This window comes from Schistocerca serialis, chromosome 4 (genome assembly GCF_023864345.2).
Source record: "Schistocerca serialis cubense isolate TAMUIC-IGC-003099 chromosome 4, iqSchSeri2.2, whole genome shotgun sequence".
NCBI classification, from domain to species: domain Eukaryota; kingdom Metazoa; phylum Arthropoda; class Insecta; order Orthoptera; family Acrididae; genus Schistocerca; species Schistocerca serialis.
The window spans coordinates 276,193,166-276,212,955 of NC_064641.1; positions in this window are offsets into that span (position 1 = coordinate 276,193,166).

Genomic DNA, 19,790 nt, shown 5'->3' on the forward strand with positions numbered 1-19,790 from the left:
CGACGTTTTAGTTAAAACGGACTCACATTATGTTCCCGTGAACATGAGAGCAACTGAAAAAAAAAGACATTCGGTGCGAAAAGAAATAACTTAGACTGACGTACTTTGAACAGCTAGTGCAATACTGTATTCATAAAAATAATAAACGTCGTAATACTTCTATAATACTCGCTGTTGAGCTTCGGATATTTTACTCCCATTGCAAACTGAACTCGTTAAAAGAAGAATAGAACAACAGAGTACTTTTTTGTTTCTTTGGGTCAACGGAAATATGAAGTATTCCTACAAACACATTGAATACATTCGCGATTATATTCCTATTTACGACACATTCGCAGTATAGTTAAGCGATACGTTTCACTATTAACTGTAACAAGTACATTATACAGGTAGTCTGCTGATATATATTGTAACTAGTTCCTGCGTTACTTTTTAAACAGAGTACCAACTTGTAACTGGAGGAAAGAACAAATATACTATGTTCTTAACTGATTTCCTCGTGATAGCAACCTGAACGAGCCACCGCTTGCTTTCTTGACACTGGACTTGGGCTCGAATGGCGTGAATTCAAATATATATCAAGATGTAGCGTTTTAGCTTTTCCGTGGTAACTGTAAATTCGTCAAGGTGAATGTCAGGATAGCCGCTATGAAGAGGAAACTGCTGTTTTTTCCTCCCGATCCCGTCATGTATCAGTTTACAGTCCTACTCTGATTGATTCATTGTTGACGGTTGGTAAACCCGAAATATCGTATATGGGATTGGTGTATCCACCTTGATGAAAACAATTTGTTCGTTATTCTTCAGGTTGTTTCATTCATAATTTCCATAATCAGTCTTTCTCTTTCTTTCTAAAACACATGACTTGAAGATTAGGACACAATGGAACTACGGGATGATTATAATTAAAGTTGAACTTTCAAAACGCTGTGGAAATAAAGCCACTGGTCCGAATGACGTAAAATTACAACGGAATAATATCGAAGAAGGGGGAAAACGTATGTCAGAAGAAAAAAAACATAGTGTGAAAATTGATCAATAGATTGCATTGTAAATGTCAGAAAACGTAAATGAAAACACCTGCCTTGCGCACAACCCATTGAAGTTGGTATAAACACGCCGGGTACACAGTTTTTCCTCCTTTCGCTTCTGCGACGTTCGCCATGACTGTCTGAATGCAGAATCGCGCTCTGCTTGTAAAACTGTGTTAGAAGGATAATGACTGTGCACACGTCGCCGTGCAGAAGTTCCGGACACTGAAAGGTTTGAAAAAAGACGTTTTTCCGATGACTGCCGTGGGTTTGGCGAAAATGATTCGGAAATTCGAAAAGACGGATTCTTTTGGTGTGCAACCTGGTGAAGAGAGGACGTCACTGAAAGCAATGGCCACAGCTATGCAAGAGGAGACGAGTGGTGGGGTGTGCAAACGTGTAGTGCACGAAGAATTTCCCGAAAATTGGACATACCAGTGAGCACGGTGCGTAAAATCCTACGAAACATCCTTCTTTGCTACCCATTCAAAATTACGCATGTGCACGAGTTGCTTCCTGTTGAACTACCAGCAAGAGAGATCTTTGCTTTAGAATTTCTAGCTCGCATGGAAGTGGACAATGATTGGCCAAGGAAGAGTTTGTGGGCAGACGAAGCCCATTTCCATCTGACAGGATATGTCAGTACACAGAATTGTCGAATATGGGCAGCGGAAAATCCACACGCACATCAACCAGTACCACTTCATTCTAAAACGGTCACTGTGTGGTGTGGATTTACGGCATCATTTATCATAGGGCCCTATTTTTTTCGAAGAGACAGGTAATTGCGGTCCTGTTACCTGTACCGTCTCTAGTAAGCGCTATGGGTGTCTTTTGCGGAACCACAACACTCCAGCTCTCCAACAGCGTGAATGTGTGGATGGGATCATTTTTAGGCAAGATGACGCAGCTCCACACATTGAAAATCCAGTTAAGCAGGTGCTGAAGCACCATTTCGGAAATCCTCGAATTATCAGCCGCCATTTCTCTACAGCCTGGCCGTCCCGATCACCTGATCTTAATCCGTGTGACTTCTGGCTGTGGGGCTCTCTGAAAGATGTGTTCAGTGTTCCGATTGCTAACTTAGCTGCATTGAAGGCGCGCATTGCGCAACTCCTTCTGAACGTGTCCCCAGAAACACTTTGATCAGCTGTGGAACATACTGTTTCTCGATTTCAACTTGTTGCAGAAAACGGTGGACAGGTTACTGAACATGTTGTGCGCCAGTCTCACGGAAATTAATAATCCGATTTGATTTTGAGTGATGATTTTTATGCGGTTTTTGGCCCCAGGACAATTAAAAACCTACGTGATTGATGCTTTTTATGCGGCTTTTGGCCTCAGGACAATTAAAAACATATGTGAGTGATGCTTTTAGTGCTGTTTTTCGCCTCAGGACATGTCTACGGGATGATCGCGTGTGAGCACCACATATTATTCTTATTGCACTTTTAATCACTGAAAACTTTCTTGCTTAAAGATTAGCTTCCCCATGGTATTATTCTGTCCGACACTACTGAAAGAAAGCCTAAATTTTTCACACAACAACAAGACCGTCATTTGTTACTGAAATTTTATTTTTAAACTTAAATAACATCTGATCAACGTTACCTGTGAATTTACGACTGTGACGAGACGACTTATAGCCTTATGGTAGTGCACTGTTTGTTACTAAAAGGTTAGCCTCTATTTATTAACCTAAGAGCTTCGAAAAATTTATTTTTGTGCATGAAAGTACAGTTAGTTGTCTGTAATTGAGAGACCAGTAGCTGTTGGCCTGATGATCACCTGTTTACAAGTTATAACAATTTTGTTATGTTTCGGTGGTCTACATGTTTGAAACAGAGTCTTCTAGTCGAATTCCAGTTCATGTGATTGTCATTGACATACACTCACTAACAGATGTTAACTCTTACACCATCTTGTCTAAGATACGTAGATCGCGAAAATTTGAATATTAAATGAAGATTCTGGTAAATTCTGTTCATTATACATTGATCATGGAGGACGTAGGGATAAGATTGAGAGGGAAATAAAGGTTTGTGTGTGTGTAAGTGTATGTGTGTGTGTGTGTGTGTGTGTGTGTGTGTGTGAGAGAGAGAGAGAGAGAGAGAGAGAGAGAGAGAGAGAGAGAGAAAGAGAGACTTAGTTGATAATCTTGTTCGGAGTTATTTGTCAGTTATTTTATAGTGACAGACTGTGTTACTACAGACTTTTGCCGTGTTAATTTGTTGTATGTGCCTTCAGTTAGTGCCTTTTGTACGTAAATAGTTTCATCTAATGTTAATTATGTGAATATTGATTGGGTGTTGGGTCTTCTCCATCAAATGTTGAGCGAAATTCTGATAATGTGTTATGTGTTCTGGTTCTAGAATTACTAAACGTTCGTCTTCTATAATGGGAATGGACAGCTGCATCAGACAAGTCTTTGGACTGAAGACCCCAGCAGTAGGTGTGTCAAGTGGACTGGTATATACCTGCGTTGGTGATTATATTTTGACTTACGTTGTTTATCCTTACCACTTTCTATGTTGAGTTACTTGACCAGTAAGCTATTAGAATTATATGTACTGCTTTACTGGAATTTGTTACTGCGTTCCACTTATTACTTTTTATGCACATCCACTGTATTTTTAGATTTGTTTTATTTTGTGAATGTGTATGTGTAGCCTTATTGATACCGTTTATATTTATTTTGTGGGCGACTTTGTTTGTGATGCCTGCCTCGTATTCATTCTCAGTGGCAATTTGTTTCGTCATTTTGCGTTCTGTTATGGAATTACGAGGCTTGAATTCTGTTCTGTGGGAAATGTGAATGAATTTGGCATATTTACGAGTTGTATTGCTGTCGGATGTGTTGTGGATGACTCTGTTTTCCATAAATGGAGAAATTGTATTCGTTGTTGTTTTTTACTATGAAGAATCCTTGTTTTCTTCAGTTTCCGTTTTCAAGTGTTCCTGTTGGTGAATCGATTTGGTATTGTTGTGCAGATCTTTTCTCCCACATTGTGCTTCATCTGTCAGATAAATTACGTCATCTGTATATTTTTATTTACTTTTACTTGTGAATTTATTTCAACTGGAAGTATTAGGGACTTCGGAACTCTCTCGTATCTAGCGGTACATCCTTAGTGTCGGCGTCACAGTATTCTTCATGAGCAGTGGATAATGATAAGAATAATAATAATAAAAAAGTAATACATATGGAAATTAACATACGGAATTTAAGAGATGTCAATTTTATCAACAGTGTGTAAAGAATTTACTTTCTGAAGTCTTTGACACGAGTAAGTACGACTTCTAACAGAAATTTATGATAGCAGTATATTATATTTAATATTTCTTACTTATTGTGAAATATTTAATTCTCTACATGGTCTATAAAAGTGCCTGAAGGTTCTACTTATAGGAGATTTCACAGGTAGTTCTTCCTGTTGTGAACAGAATTTGTTATTGAAACGGAAGTAATTTCACTCTGTGAAAAGCCTAAGGATGGATGAGATTACTTTTATTTGTGTATCTGGAACGTTCTTATGTTGGTTCAGCTGTTATTTTATGATTTGTACAGTTTTTCGTCTGGATATGTGAGAACGTTAATTCGAAAAAGCTAATGTTGGTATTATAGTGATATTATTTTTCAATTTCCTCTATGTGGTCAACTGTTTTTTCAGGCTTCGTTTATTTGTGTATCTACAGATTTTCTATGCAAGTGCGTGCATGTGTCTCCCTAGTAGACATAGTTGGGCTTTTCTGAAGTTCAGCACTGACCTTACTGGAATATTAGGCATATGGAAACTTAGATGTGAAGCGAGAAAACGCTGTAACGTTTGTGAGATACAGAGGCGAACGAGTGTGTCAGAACTCAGCTCAGTTCACTGCTAGTAGCGCCAAGTCACCTTAACGCGTCTGTGCATAGCTCACTAGTATTGCACCATAATTAAGTATAAAATTAAAAGTCAAAATTTCTTTTCAAACTTTGTCCACATATACTTTAATGTAATAACGTTTTAAATGCCAGGTCTTAAAGCAATTAAATCAGTAGTTTTCATAAAAATACACTTTTAAGAAAAAAATAGATGGCGCTAAGTAATAAAACTAGAAAGCCAGAATTTTGTCATAATGTGCCAATGTATATCAAAAGTAAATGGTGCAAGTTTCAACAGGATAGAATAAAAAATATAGTCATAATCCACGTTGTTAAGAAAAATTGAAGGCGCTAAATATTAGACTCAAAAATGTAAAAATTTGTATGATGCTTCAGTTCAACCTAAAAATAATAATTAAGTCATCACGTTAAGCTACCTCTAATAGTTTTCGAGTAATTTAATGAAAAATACATTTGTAACTAAAACATACCCAATTGTAGTAGATCAGGTACCTGTAATTTTAATGATAGAAATTTTGGTTACAGCACATGATAAAACGTACTAAATAATAGAGCTGTAACAAATTTTAGAACCATAACATTGATAACAACCAATAGAAGGTCTTTTAAAGTTATAGTTCAGAGGTAACGATCTACCGTTAGTTTCACTATAAAAGTTCTAGAAGGCAAAGTTTTTATGCAAGCGAGCTGAAACTTTTTCTGTGATTTCAACCAACTTACCAGAATGCATGTAAAAATTAAGGAAATTCTAAATCAATTCATAACTTTGTTATGTACAAGAAAGGGGTCGCACAGGGACTACTGCCGTGTGCATAAGGCAGATGACAGCTGGTATTTCCTTGGCCGTCCGCTGCGGCACGTAAATAAATACAGCCCGAGAGGCAGGAAGAAAACTTCAATTCACAATAGCCACTGTAAGATCCGCGTCTGTCAAACGCTGGACTGCGATCTTCCTCGGATGACGTCAGAGACGGACTGTGACAAAACGCATATTTTCTGTAAAACTGATTGTGAAGTCGCGAGGACTATACACCATCCTGGATCGCTTAGATTTTCCAAAAGTGTCTGTAAGTGTCCCGTCCGTGAATAATTACAAATCCGCATGGCAAGTGGTAACTAGTACTTTCACTTTTGTGGAGAGCATTTATTTCGAACATTTATTTGATTATTAGTAGTCAGAGCAAAGACAATCTGGTAAGAACGTACCGTAGAGGTCGTCTCTGAACTGACAATAGTGCTGAAACTTCCTGGCAGATAAAAACTGTGTGCCGGATCGAGACTCGAACTCGGGACCTTTGTCTTCCGCCGGCAAGTGCTCTACCATCTGAGCCACACAAGCACGACTCACGACCCGTCCTCACAGCTTCAATTCCGGCAGTACCTCGTCTCCTACCTTCCATACCTCACAGAAGCTCTTCTGCGAACCTTACAGAACTAGCACTCCTGGGAGAAAGGATATTGCGCAGACATGGCCTAGCCACACCCGGGGGGGGGGGGGGGGGGGATGTTTCCAGATTGAAACATTCTGGACCGCAAGAGTGCACGGAGTAACGGTAGACCATATGAGGGGACGACGGGGGACGTTAGAAAGAAAGCAGCTTGTGCACAGAAGTATTAGTGACCGTAAGGTGCCCTATCTACATTGACAGCCTTGCAACACGCTTATCGGATAGCGTCTGTTAAAATCACTAGCATTGGGACGCCGGTAAAAATCAAGATGCTCAGTGGCAGGATAAAGGGTGCAGATTCAGACATAGCGTTATTACAGGAAGTTCGGGTCCTTTCCCCCTCGAACTTCTTTGGTTACGATATTTACTGTTCCCCGTGTGACGAAAGAGGTGTTGACACTGCAATACTATTGAAGGAAGGGATACGTGCAGACGAAGTAGAGTATTTGCCTTCTACCCATGGTACGGCCGTGACCATAGGTGGAATACGTTTGAACAATATACACGCACCGTCAGGCTCGGATAAGAGAAGGGACAGAGCAGATTTTTACGCCCATGATGCTACAACGTTGTTCCGGGGACGATACGATACTTGCATACTCGGCGGAGATTTTAATTGTGTGCTCGACAGAAAGGACCAACATCCTAACTATACTCCTAGCCAAGAACTTCGGGAGCTGGTCAACGAGATGGAATTAGTCGATACATGGGACCTGAAGTATCGCAACTAACCAGGGTATACGTTTTTTACGAGCCAATTGGATCGGATCTACGTTTCAAGGGCGTTAGCGATGTCGACGGTGGACGCAGAAATATGGCCGACAGTGTGTACAGACTATGAGGCATACATTTGTACGGTTAACCTTGATAGACAGCAGGTATGGAGACGGAGGGGTAATTGGAAGATAAACGTCTCTCACCTGCGTGATGCAGAATGCTGACGCATGGTGGAGGACGCGTGGCATGGCTGCCTCCGTCGACGAAATTCTTACGATTCTGTTCTGGAGTGGTGGATCGAGTGCGCGAAGCCAGCTTTACGGAGGGCGTTAATAGCTTACGGGAAGGAGGTTTCTCAATGACAGTGCACGACCACTGACTTCTGCTTTACGGCTCTCCGGAAACTGTTAGCTCAACCACCTACACCAGAGCACCAGACGGCCGTCTACCGAGTCAAGGCGAAGCTGGTACAACTTGCGACACTAAGAATGTCGGGTACGATGATATGAGCGAGGTCGCAGGATTGCCTGCCCAACGAGGTTCCCTCGACGCATTACGTCATAAAGGAAAGAAGAAGAACGCGAAGGTCGTTAATTCATGAAATCGATCAAGGCGATTGCCATCGCTTTTCAACACAAAGGGGCATAGCCGGCAGTAGTGGCCGAGAGGTTCTAGGCGCTGCAGTCTGGAACCGCGCGACCGCTATGGTTCGAATCCTGCCTGGGGCATGGATGTGAGTGATGTCCTTAGGTTAGTTAGGTTTAGGTACTTCTAAATTCTAGGGGACTGATGACCTCAGCAGTTAAGTCCCATTGTGCTCAGAGCCATTTGAACCATTTTGAACAAAGGGGCATAGCACAGGCGTACACGGATCATTTTAGCAGATTCTATGCGAGCAACAGGGAGCTGGGGAACGTCCTGGAAGAGATCCCACAAGCAACGTGTGAGAACGGGGATGCCGACATGTTATCTGAAATTACGTGTGAGGAGCTGGAGGAAGTGATTGTACGAGGTGCCTCCAACAAAGCCTCCGGTCCAGAGGGATTCCCGTGGAACTTTGCCATGCCTTTGTGACCATTATGACACCTACGTAGTTATGAATGTTTGAGCTTCTGCGGCAAGGAGTACCGGTTCACATTAAATTCACGGAAGGGCTCATGATACCGATACCCAAGCCCCGTGGTGGCAAACGTTCTTGTAATTATCGCCCCTTGACCCTCCTTAACAGTGACTACAAGATCTTCATGCGCATACTGGGCAGTCCTATCAAAACGTCGCTGGCGGATCGAATACATGCCGATCAGACTTGTCTTGGCGGCATGAGTAATATCCACACAGCCTTGGGAGACTATCTTGACGTCGTCTCCCTCGCGGCTGCGTGCCGCCTCCGGGGGGGCACTGGTTGCTGTAGATTTCGATCATGCTTTTGATCGAGTAGATCATGTGTACCTCGCGGCGGTGATGAACAGGATGGGTGTCTCGCCATTATTGATCACTGCACTAATGAATCTGTTGCACGGCACCAGATCAGCGATGGTGATCAACAGAGGGGGAACAGAGTATTTTAAGATCTTAACATCAGTCAGACAGGGTTACCACTTGTCGATCCTCCTATATGCGATCGCCTTAGAACCGTGCCTCGCAGGCCTTCGCGCCGCCTTACCGGGATCTTCCTGCCGCATCTATCATTCAAATTTAGAGCATACGCGGATGACATTGTGTTCCTCGTCTGGAATTGGGGAGGGGGAGACTCAATCAGTGCTGGCTTGGCCAAAGACGTATTGGATGGGAGCTGGCAGCGAGGTCAACTTCCGAAAATCACAATTCATGCATGTGGGGTGTGGACTAGAACCAGGAACAGAAGGACCCTTACATGTGGTGCAAACCCTCCGATGTTTGGGTATCACCTTTCGTAAGGAGACGACGGGAACGGCGGCAGACAACTACCGACGGCTGTTACTCAGAGTCCGCACGTCAGTACGACTAAACGCCCTGCGGTCAATGGATATACTGCAGCGAGTGTTACTCGTCAACATTTATCACTTTCGCCCATGATGTGCCACCTGACACACCTTCTCCCCATGGCTATGAGGATTCAGGCTGCTTTTGGGTAGTCTGTAAGCCTGGGACAGCTCTTCGAGGTACAGTATAACATACTTTCCCTCCCAGCGCGAGAAGGGGGCGTTGGTTTAGTGAACGTGCACGAGAAGGCGCGTGCCATGTATATTAATGCCATGCTAAAACGGTGGCGCAACAGGAATCACTCGCTTACGGGGACGATCATTGAAGAACAAGTACCAACATCGCATCTTCCCTCAGTCAGTGTCGGCCATATATGGCCCCCGTTAAAGGATGTGCACACGTTCATCGTTGAACACAGCAGGACGTGTACCATCTGCTTCTTCGACAGATCACTCGGAACACGGTGGAACGGAAACATCCAGCCGTTAATTGGCACGTGGTGTGGCGCGCGGTACATCACTCCCACCTTCCTACAACAGTCAGGTCAACATGGTACACCGTAGTGAACCGGAAGTACCCAATGAATGATAAAAAGTACGCAATACATTTTGCGGATTCGACCACGTGTCAGCAATGTGGCGTGCTGGATACGGACGACCACCGGCTGGTCTGCGGCGAGACACTGGCTGTCTGGACTCTAGCAAGGAAGATAATAGCGTTCATGCGGCGCACTATCTATGCATTAATATCTTCCGACGTAGTATTTTTTCCAGAGGAAACGTGTTTTCTGCGTCATAAGACGAACGCAGTGGCGTGGATCACAGGTATGACGGTCTATTACATATATAGAGACACGTCTGAACGAACTGAACGTACTGGATTACTGGCAATACTTGCAAGATGGACACACAAAACTCTTACGGCTACGAAAATACAAGGATTGGTATGCCAATTGCCTAGGAACGGTTTTGCAGACCCGCTATATACTTGGGGTGTGCTGGTTGCGCAAAGACGAGCGGCGGTGCTGTCTTTGTGAAACCGACCAAGTAAAGTCATCAGCTAAGGAGAACTACGCGAGTATAAGGACGTACTATGGTTTTGTGAATAATAAGGGCTTCTGTTTCTCCTACCTTTCTTTAAAAAAAAAGAAAAAAAGAGAAAAAATTGTAGAGCGCTTGCCCGCGAAAGGCAAAGGTCCTGAGTTCGAGTCTCGATCCAGCACACAGCTTTAATCTGCCAGGAAGTTTCATATCAGCGCACAAACCGCTGCGGAGTGACATCTCATTCTGATAACAATGACAGTTAGGATAGAAAGATTTACAGTCAATTGAACATAGTTACTTTCAAATTGTTGTGCGTGAGATACTTTACTAAACATATGTATGAACTAGGACTTTATACTTAAATTTATAATCATAGTCTTGATCCCGCTAAGTAGAAAAAAATAGAAACATTTCTTTCAGTGGGCTGGACCAGAATGTGGACGTGCAGGCTGGGAACTATGGTTAGTATGTTCTCCATCGCTTTCTGGCTGACCTCAAAAATAGCTCATAGGCACGCGTGAGAAAGACGGTGAACTACATAAAAGACAAACACCAAGTAATAACACAAAGACGTATTCTGCCCGCCGCGCCGCATATGGTGCATCGGCCGGGAAAAGAATTGAAAAGTGAAAGAAAACTACGAACTCGGCAGGCACTAACAAGATACCGAAGTGAAACAGGCAGAGACCAGTACGAGAACAGTGCTAGGATTTACTCGCGAGTGTGGTGAATAAAATTTGACTGTCAGTCATAAAAACCTGGATTGTGACGGAAGGAGGGAAGAAGAAGAAGAAGACACTAGATCGCTGCTGCCACCGGTGCTGAGCTCAAAAGAGGACGGTGCGCCATCACGGAGCTGCGTGGGTGTGCGGGACACCTGCAAGGTGCTGCGAGCGCTCACCGGTACCTTATGGCGACTGTCAGCAAATGATGAAGTTTAATTATTGTTGTGGCCACTCTGCCATTTGTAGCATTTTCCATAAGACATGTACTCCTTTATGAAACAACAACCAATGACAATGCACGAACGTCATATGAAACTGTTTTTAATTACCGCTTTTGTCTGGGAAAGCAGGTTAAACAAACAAAAAAAAAAGCGGTATTTTGGCAACCAAATATGGAATCGGAATTTATATTGTAACGCCTGAAGTGGTAACTGTGAAAGCCATTATTATGACTGGTCCTTACTGGTACTTACACAAGACTGATCAGTGATACTTTGTGGATGATGAAAATGATTCACATAATATTATATTTGGTGCTTTATCCCAAGGTGTTTGGCACAAAGATTCAATCAGGGATGCAAAATCTTTCGGTAAAAGAAATTGACTTCTCAAAGACTATACATCTGACTGTAAAGACTGTTTCAGCGATGTTGGAAAGAGTAATTGGCAATCAAGTGTTATTACATGTAATTGTAAAGTATTCAAAACTTTACAAATAAAAAAAACGAAATAATAAATAAGAAATTTGTTTACGTGGCCATCACCTGCAGCAAGCACAAAAATATTCGTTTTTTAAATAAAAAACGCCATTTTTCTTCCTGTGACGTACTTTGTTTGTTCTACACGCTTTTCGCTTTTTACTTTAAGGCACTTCGAGTGGAATCTTTGTGTTATTTGTAGATTATGAAACAGTTCAGGTCTTTTTTTTTGCGTGATTTAGTGATTACTGACAGTTAATCGAAGTTTTGGCTGGCGTCTGCGTTTCCACTCATTTAGTCGCAGGCTGTAGATGTACATTGTTATATACACTGATCAACACCCACGTGATAATGAAATTTGCTTTATTCGATGTAGCCAGGACACCATTTAATTTTACAACAGATAACCTTCTTTGGAAAATAAAAGGGCTTTTCTAATGCCCAAAAATTTAGTATCAAAACGCGAATATACAACCTTAATAAAGTTGACTTTTATAACTGAACGGATTTTGGTAGTGCTCTCCCAATGCTCTCCCACGGATGCCGAGGAGTTCGGTGGGCGCCGCTTCCGGGTCGAAGACTGGCTTATTGAAGACGGGCACCTGGTCGATCCGGCTGCGACGTTGTTTCCTCCTGGCGGCAGTCCGCGGTGGGTCGAAAGACGCCGGTTTGCTGCTGCTGCTTTCATCTTTTACTTTCCCCTCTTTGGGGAAGTGTACGGGGGAGTTTGTAGCCTTTTGGCTTTTACTTCCCTGTGTACGTGTGTGTGTGATTTTTATATAGTTTTTTTGGTGTCTGTGATATGTGATGATTGTTGTGAATATGTCTGGTACTTGCCTGAGGTAGGCGAGATGATTGGTGTTATATGGGAAGGAACAGGATTAGGGATTGGGTATTGGGATTATCTCTTCGACTTAATCGTCGAAGATCGTCATAGGGCGCTTGTGCTTATCGCGGGACATGTCATACCGACCTAGGGAGTGGATGAGTGCGTTTCCGGATCTGGAAGAACCCTCATAGAAGGCCCTTGCCAGATCCTGGAAACGCTCTCTCAGGAGTGGGATTTCGGCTACGGCGTGCAGGTCGTCTGTGGGGAATCCAAGAGGTAGATGCAGTGCCCTTCTGAGGGCGTGGTTCTGCAGCCTCTGAAGTTTGTACAGGTGCTGCTTTGCCGCGTATCCCCAGACAGGGCACGCATACTCCATTACTGGCCGGATCAGGGCCTGGTACACATTTACTGCTACTGGGCAGGGAAGGGAGCTGGTTGTGTTCAGGATAGGGTATAGGATGGACATTCTGGCGCAGACCTTCCTGTGGACCTCGTCTATGTGGGGTTTCCACGTAAGACGAGAGTCCAAGGTTACGCCAAGGTACTTGGCGGTTCTGCACCAGGGGAGTTGGGTTCCATTTAGGTGAAGGTGGAGGGGGGGGGGGGGACGTTGAGGAGGTTCGCGCCTTCCGAGCCTGCGGGTAATCAGCATTGCCTGCGTCTTCTCAGAGTTGATGGTGATGCGCCAGCGACGGGCCCAGGTTTCTGTGTCGTCTAAAACCCTTTGTAGCCTACGAATGACCAGGTCCTTGTTCGCATTTCTCGTGTAGAAGGCTGTGTCGTCCGCGTACTGCGCAGTGTGCACCAGGGGGGCCGTTGGAGTGTCCGCAGTGTACAAACTATACAATACAGGCCACAGGACCGATCCTTGTGGCACCCCAGCACGAATACGCCTTCTGGTGGAGGTGGCAGTTTCTACTTTGACGGAGAAAGTCCTATTCGTGAGATAGCTCTTGATCAGCTGAACTATGCTCCTGGGAAACCCTTGTGTGTACAACTTGTAGAGTAGCCCTCTATGCCATACTGAATCAAAGGCTTTGGCTACGTCTAGTAGCACTATCCCACAGTAGCCTCTGTGGTTGAAGCCCTCTGTGGCTGCTTCAACCATTCTCATGACCTGTTGTGGGGCAGAGTGGTTCTGCCGGAACCCAAATTGGAAATCCGGCAGAATTTGCTCTCTGGTAATATGTTCTTGTATGGGTCTTAGCAGGAGGCGCTCATAGATCTTGCTGAGAGTTGGCAAGAGGCTAATCGGCCTGTAGTACTGCGGGAATAGAGGGTCTTTCCCTGGTTTGTGTGTCGCAACCACTTCCGCATGTTTCCAGCAAGCTGGGAACTCAATGGAACGAGTAATCTCGTTGAGGACGTTCGCGAGATGTGTGATCGCTGTGGGTGGGAGTTTTTTGACTAACTGGTTTGTGACACTATCGTGCCCTGGCGCCTTTTTTGTAGGGAGGGACCTGATTACTCTTGCCACGTCCTCTGGGGCAAAAAGTATGGGTTCGTCCTCTGGGTCCTCCTCAGCATTGAGGAAGACAGCCAGTTGACGACTGACTACCTTTTCATGCTCTTCATCCTGGGGTTCTGCCGTTTGAAACTGCTTCTCGAAGGAGTCGGCGAGGGCGTTGGCATTCCCCGCATGGCTGTAGACCAGTCCCCGATCGCCGTGCAGTGGCGGCATCCTAGCGCGTCTTTTTGTGAACTGTTTGGTTGCTTGCCATAGTGTATGATCGTCTACTTTGAGAGCTGTGAGGCGGTTTTGCCATTGCTGGTTTCTGTGCTCATTGAGCGCTACCTTCAGTTCTCTCTGTAGACGATTGAGCAGCCTCCTGGTGGCCTGATTTCTGGTGACCTTCCACTCTTTTGCCACTCTGTTCTTATGTCGGATTTGAGCTAGCAAGTGTTCCGGGAGCTGTATTTGCGGTGGAGGGCCATCCCTTTGTGGAGGGGTGGCCTCTTCTGCTGCCTGCAAGATGGTGCCTGTCAAGTCTTGTAGCGCTTGCTCTACTGCTTCGGCAGTAGGTGGCGGAGCGCGAGCGATATCAGAGGCGACAGTTTCTTGGTATCGCTCCCAGTCTGTGCGTTTGTAAGACGTCTGGTACCGTGGGAGTGCTACCCATTCTCCCACATCGACTTCTAGAATCACTGGGTTGCGGTCGGAGGACATTCTGTTGATTGTCTTTGCGGCCACAAATCCTGCGATCCTCCTAGTGAGAGCTATGTCTAACACATCGGCCTGCTTCCGTTTTTCGGAAAATGTGTGGGCTCGACTGGACCCCAGGTTTCGAAGTGGTGGGTGCGCGCTAGTTGTTGGAGTTTGGCGCCTGCTCTGGAGGTTACTCTAGAATTCCAGTCAGGGTGTTTGGCATTGAAGTCTCCCCCTATTACAAGTTTGCCTTCAATTTGCCCTAGAGCAGCTATGTCTCCCTCATCTATCTGGTCATGTGGGGGTCGGTAGACTGCAACAATTGTTAGGGGTCCGGTGGTAGTGGTTACTTCCACCGCCACTGCTTCGATTTTATTGGTAGCTGGTAAGAATACCTGGTGGTGGGGGATCCCTCTTTTTATGTATATGACCACTCCTCCGCCCTGGGTTGGCCTGTCTTTGCGATAGCTAACATAGTTGGGAACTGTCGCTTTTATTCCCGGTTTTAGGTGGGTTTCCCCCATCATGCATATGTCGATGGAGAACTCCTTCATGAGTTCTCTGAACTCGAACTCTTGATTAACAATGCCATCTGCGTTAAAGACGCACATTGTCAGGCCTTGGATGTTTGGTCATCTATTCATGATGGGGTTTTGATACTACTAAGGAAGTCGCAGAGGGGAGCGACTGCTGGACTGTTGCCTGAAGGGCAGCGAGGATCTGTGTGTTCTGCTTCTGGGCTTCCCTGAATTCTTTCATCATTTCCATGACGAGGTTCATGGTCTGCACCATTACGCCTAACAACTGATCCATGGGGGGGGGGAGAAGGGGAGGAGTGTGTGTGGGATTCCCTAGGGCTTTCTCTGTCAGGGTGGACCTGGTCGTTGTTGCTGTGTATTTCGCGATGTTGTTCTTGTGATAGTGACTGGTGTTGTGGTGGTTGGGCAATGCTTTCATGGTTCCTTGGGGGAGAAACCACTTCCGCATATGTTGCCCTTGGTGTGTCCGGCCTTGGTTTTACCCAGGCCTTGTCTGTGTGTGTTGTCATGTTTTGGTTTCTTGTGTGTCTGGATGGGTTCGTGGTGTTTTCTTTTCGTGTGTGGGGGCGGCCTTTGCGTCCTTTGCCCGCTGTGTATGTCGTTTATGGACCTCACAACCTTGGTAACCCGCTGTGTGGTTTTTGCCACACAGTGCGTGCCTTATTTGCGGGTCCGTGTGTTTTATGTTGCAAGTTCTTCTGTCATGGGCCTCGGCGCATTTTCTGCACCTCACTGTCATGGAGCAGTGTGCCGCAATGTGGTTGAGGCCCTGTCATCTGAAGCACTGCACCGTCTTGATTTTGCGCCGCAGTGGTTCAGTGGTCGCAGGGGCCGCCAGGATCATCTTAATATCCCTTTTGTTTTGTGGGACATGTGGCAGTGTGACCTGATACAGGGGCCATTTGCTCCCTATGTTGCCCATCTGTTGGACCGCCTTGACGACGTACCCCTGGGCAGTCAGGTCTGTTTTGATCGCCTGGGGGCCACTCGTCTCGGTAGGTCTCTGACGACAATGTTTTTATTACGTGTTTTTGTTGTGGGGGAAAGTGTAATGGGGTATGTTTTTGTTGTTGAGAAATGTTTTGATTGTGGTGTAGTGCTCGAGTGTGCGTACTGTTATTTTTATTTTGTCACCACCAGCAGGTTATGCCTGGAAATTGCCTCCCCCGATTGCTGTTTTTAGCATTTCGAAGAGTTCCTCGTAATTCTGAGTAAACTCCGCAACGATCGGAGGGAGGTGGTGGGTGTCCTGATTTTGTGTTTGTGTTGTTGTGTCTTGTGGTGTCTCTGGCTCATCGGCCACCGCCTGAAACCTGTTCGGGGTGGGTTCCACTCCCTGGGCCGGCGGAAGCCTCGGCTGGTGAAAGGTTTTCCTCGTGAGCACGAAACCGTCCGTATCCTGCCCGGTCACGCGGTTCCCTTCCAGTGCCGGTGTTTCCTGGTCCCCTCCCAGGACGACGACAGGTGCTGTCGGGGGCGCAGGCTCCTCAGAGGGTGTGGAAGTGGTTGGGGTGGGGGTGGTGGAGTGCTTCTTCCCCTTGGTGTGCTTCCCCTTCCTGCCCTTCCTAATACTCCGCTGTTTGGATGAGGTGGACTTGAGTGGGGGCGATTTGACGAACTTGGATCGGGTAGGGGGTTGGGTAGCAGTTGCGGGTTTGGGAAGGATTTTAGTCGGTTGACTGGACTTCTGCTTGCCATTTAGGTTGAGGATGTGTTCAGCAAGGCGGGTACAGCCGTTGGCAAGCAGGAGAGGGCTGAGGAGAGGGAAGGCAGGGGCGGGATCGCAAATACTGACAATGTATTTGTTTGTTTGTGTATTGTGTATTTTTGCCATGTCGGTTGCGGAAAGGGGGCTTGCTGCCAGGTTATTGTCAGTTGAAACTTTTGGTGTCACCGTTGCGTTTTCCGGTTGCATTGCTGACCCTACTATAACGATGGCAGACGCGGAATTCTGGACGGGGGCGGCGGAAAACCTTTCTGTGGTTCCGCGGCCCGCTTCCAGGTCCTGGCCTACTTTTTCCCTGTTCTTGGGGGAGGGGGGGGGGGCAGAGACTAACTCTGCGGCAGCTGAGGTGCTCGATACGGCCGGCCGCGCGGCCCGCGGCAACAAGAAAACGCGCCTGTGTCGTCAGCGGAAAGAGACCGCTGCGACCCAAAGGCACCACCCAAGCTCGACAAAATACAACGACGAGAAGACACGACAATTCTGCCAGGTGACGTCATGCAAAATTTTTTCCAAGTGCCGTCCGTGCTAAGACCTCGGCGCAAGTGCCCGTCAATGTTTTAATAAAAACAAAGCCGGAGATCACTTCTGTTTTTACTCCCGTGCAAGCGGGGGCCTATGGCTGACAGTAAGCGAGTAAGAGGAGCAATGCTCAACCCTTGACTGCTACTCAGCGAGTGGAGACGCCGGTTTGCTTTCCTGCCGGCTATTTAACCCGGCGGCGCTAGTCTTCCTCCGCGGATTCTGTCGTGACGATTGGCGGCCGTTGGCGCTACCCTACTGGCGGATGGTGATGTCATCGTACTATCATTCGCGTCGGAAAAACGGGGTCGCGCGCGTGCGTATTCCGCGACTGCTTTCATATTTGGCGGGAAACGCCTCTAGCGTCGGCTGGCGGAACGCGCCGGAACTACGTTGCAGGTGCGGCTTATTCTGCAGCGGTAGCCGGCTGTTGTATTGCCGTGGTTGTGCGCGCCACAGCACACTTTAAATCCCTTACGAGACGTAAGCACATTAATTTAACGTTACAAACTTTTTTCGTAACTATTTTTATGTTCTTTGCGCTGATTGGTGTGGAGCACAATTATTCTTCTGTCACTAGCACCGAATATTTTACCAAAAACTGATTTAGAGTCGTAACTACTGTGTGTTCAATTTATGTCTCTTTTTATTTGGTTTATTTATGTACACGTTGCCAACCTAACGAAGCATATGCTGAAAACTAAAGTCTGCTCATTCTGATTTCTTTATATCTTTTTAGATGTGAGTGTAGTTAGTCAGGTTGAGCTGAAGAAATTGAATGTGAATGTAATACATGCCAGAGCATAGTTGAAAGTTTTCGTGTTGAGCTGATTCGAGTTTTGATTTAAATATCTTGTGGAGCACTTCATGTAAGAGTGAGGAGAAATGCGTTGGGTGCTAGTATTCTGATAATAATCACCTGTCGAAATGTTATTCTAGTATTTTATCTATTAATGTAAGCAGTGAATTCACTTTTACATAAACTCCTCCACAAAACATTTAAACCAAAACCGAAATCAGCTGAACACCAAACCTTGTAACGACTGTGTGACAACTACTGCATTCACTTTCAACTTTCCATAACTATCACTTGCTAGCCACACACACACATACATATATAAGGAGAACAAAAATAAACAAACATTAGTTTTCAGCGTATACTTCTTTAGGGTGGCAACATGTACGTAAACAAACCAAACAGGAAGGGACGTGAGGTGAACACACTGTAGTTACGACTTTAAATCAGAGTTTTCGATAAAATATCTACAGCTAGTGACAGAAGAAAAAAGAGCGAACATGAAAATGTGCTTATGTTCCATAATCTAAGTTTTAGTTCAACCTCCAACATGCGACCAGTGAGGGGAAACGCAGATGTAAGCCAAAATCTCGATTAACTGTAAGTAATCAATTATTCATGTAAAAGAAGATGTGAACTGTTTTATAATCTGCAAGTATCACATATCAAAACAAAACTGAATCATTATAGAGTCCACTGAAGTAAAAGGCGAAACGTGTCTTGAAAAAAAAAAAAGTACGCTGGAGCAAGAAAAAAAGTTTGTTACTTACCTAAGGAAATAATCAATAGCTGTAGATACTTAGTAAATTACATCTTATGACATACCAGCAAATTAGTTTCGGTTTAACTTTAGGAAGTCTATATAAAATATTGTAAATAATAACGTGTCCCATGTCACTGTAATTCTCATTCCACATGCTATTAAATGCTGTTTAAAAAAATTCGTCTATGCATTCTGAAAAACTGTAGTTACTTTCATATCTCAGTAGATAAATAGATTGTGGATATATATCATGCAACGAAATACATGACTTTTTACAAGTTATCGTTTGCAAAAAAATCACCTTTCTATGTCTTGAACCGTTTACGAAATTTGCGGTTGATACAACCACGTGGTTTACGACGAGCAGGACGAAGCATCGGTCGCATCGCGATCGACCCGCGCGCGGTCATCGCGCAGCCCGTCCGCCGACATATCATCCAAATCTCGAGAACAGTGATAGCTGTCGTTGTGCTCTCAGCTTTAACAATGTCGATATGTTGACTAAATTTCATACCTAATAATGTATTACCTAAAATGAACTCCACGCAAAGTCCACGCAATGCGTTTTTATCTCTGCACACTCATTAAAATTTCGTGTAATGGTTTACATAAATGCGATACAAGTAGCCACAACGTGTAACGAAAAGAAATTCGGTCCTTTATGGAGAGAAGATATCAGGCTGTAACATGTACAAGAATCAAATTTTTCTACCGAATAGTTTCCTTGTAAACAGATGATAAGTATTTCATAGCGGCCACCGCGTCCACGCCAGCGGTTCGGCGAAAGTTCGTGTGGCCCGGGGTTCCGTACATGACGTCCCGCTCATCACGTTCTGTGATTGGCGGCACGGACCTGGAGCAGGGCACGTGGCAGCGGCAGCGGTTCGACATGGGCAAACCGCGACGCAGACACCGCTATGCCGCGCCGCTGACGTCGTTTCCATGGCTACCACGCCGCTGCC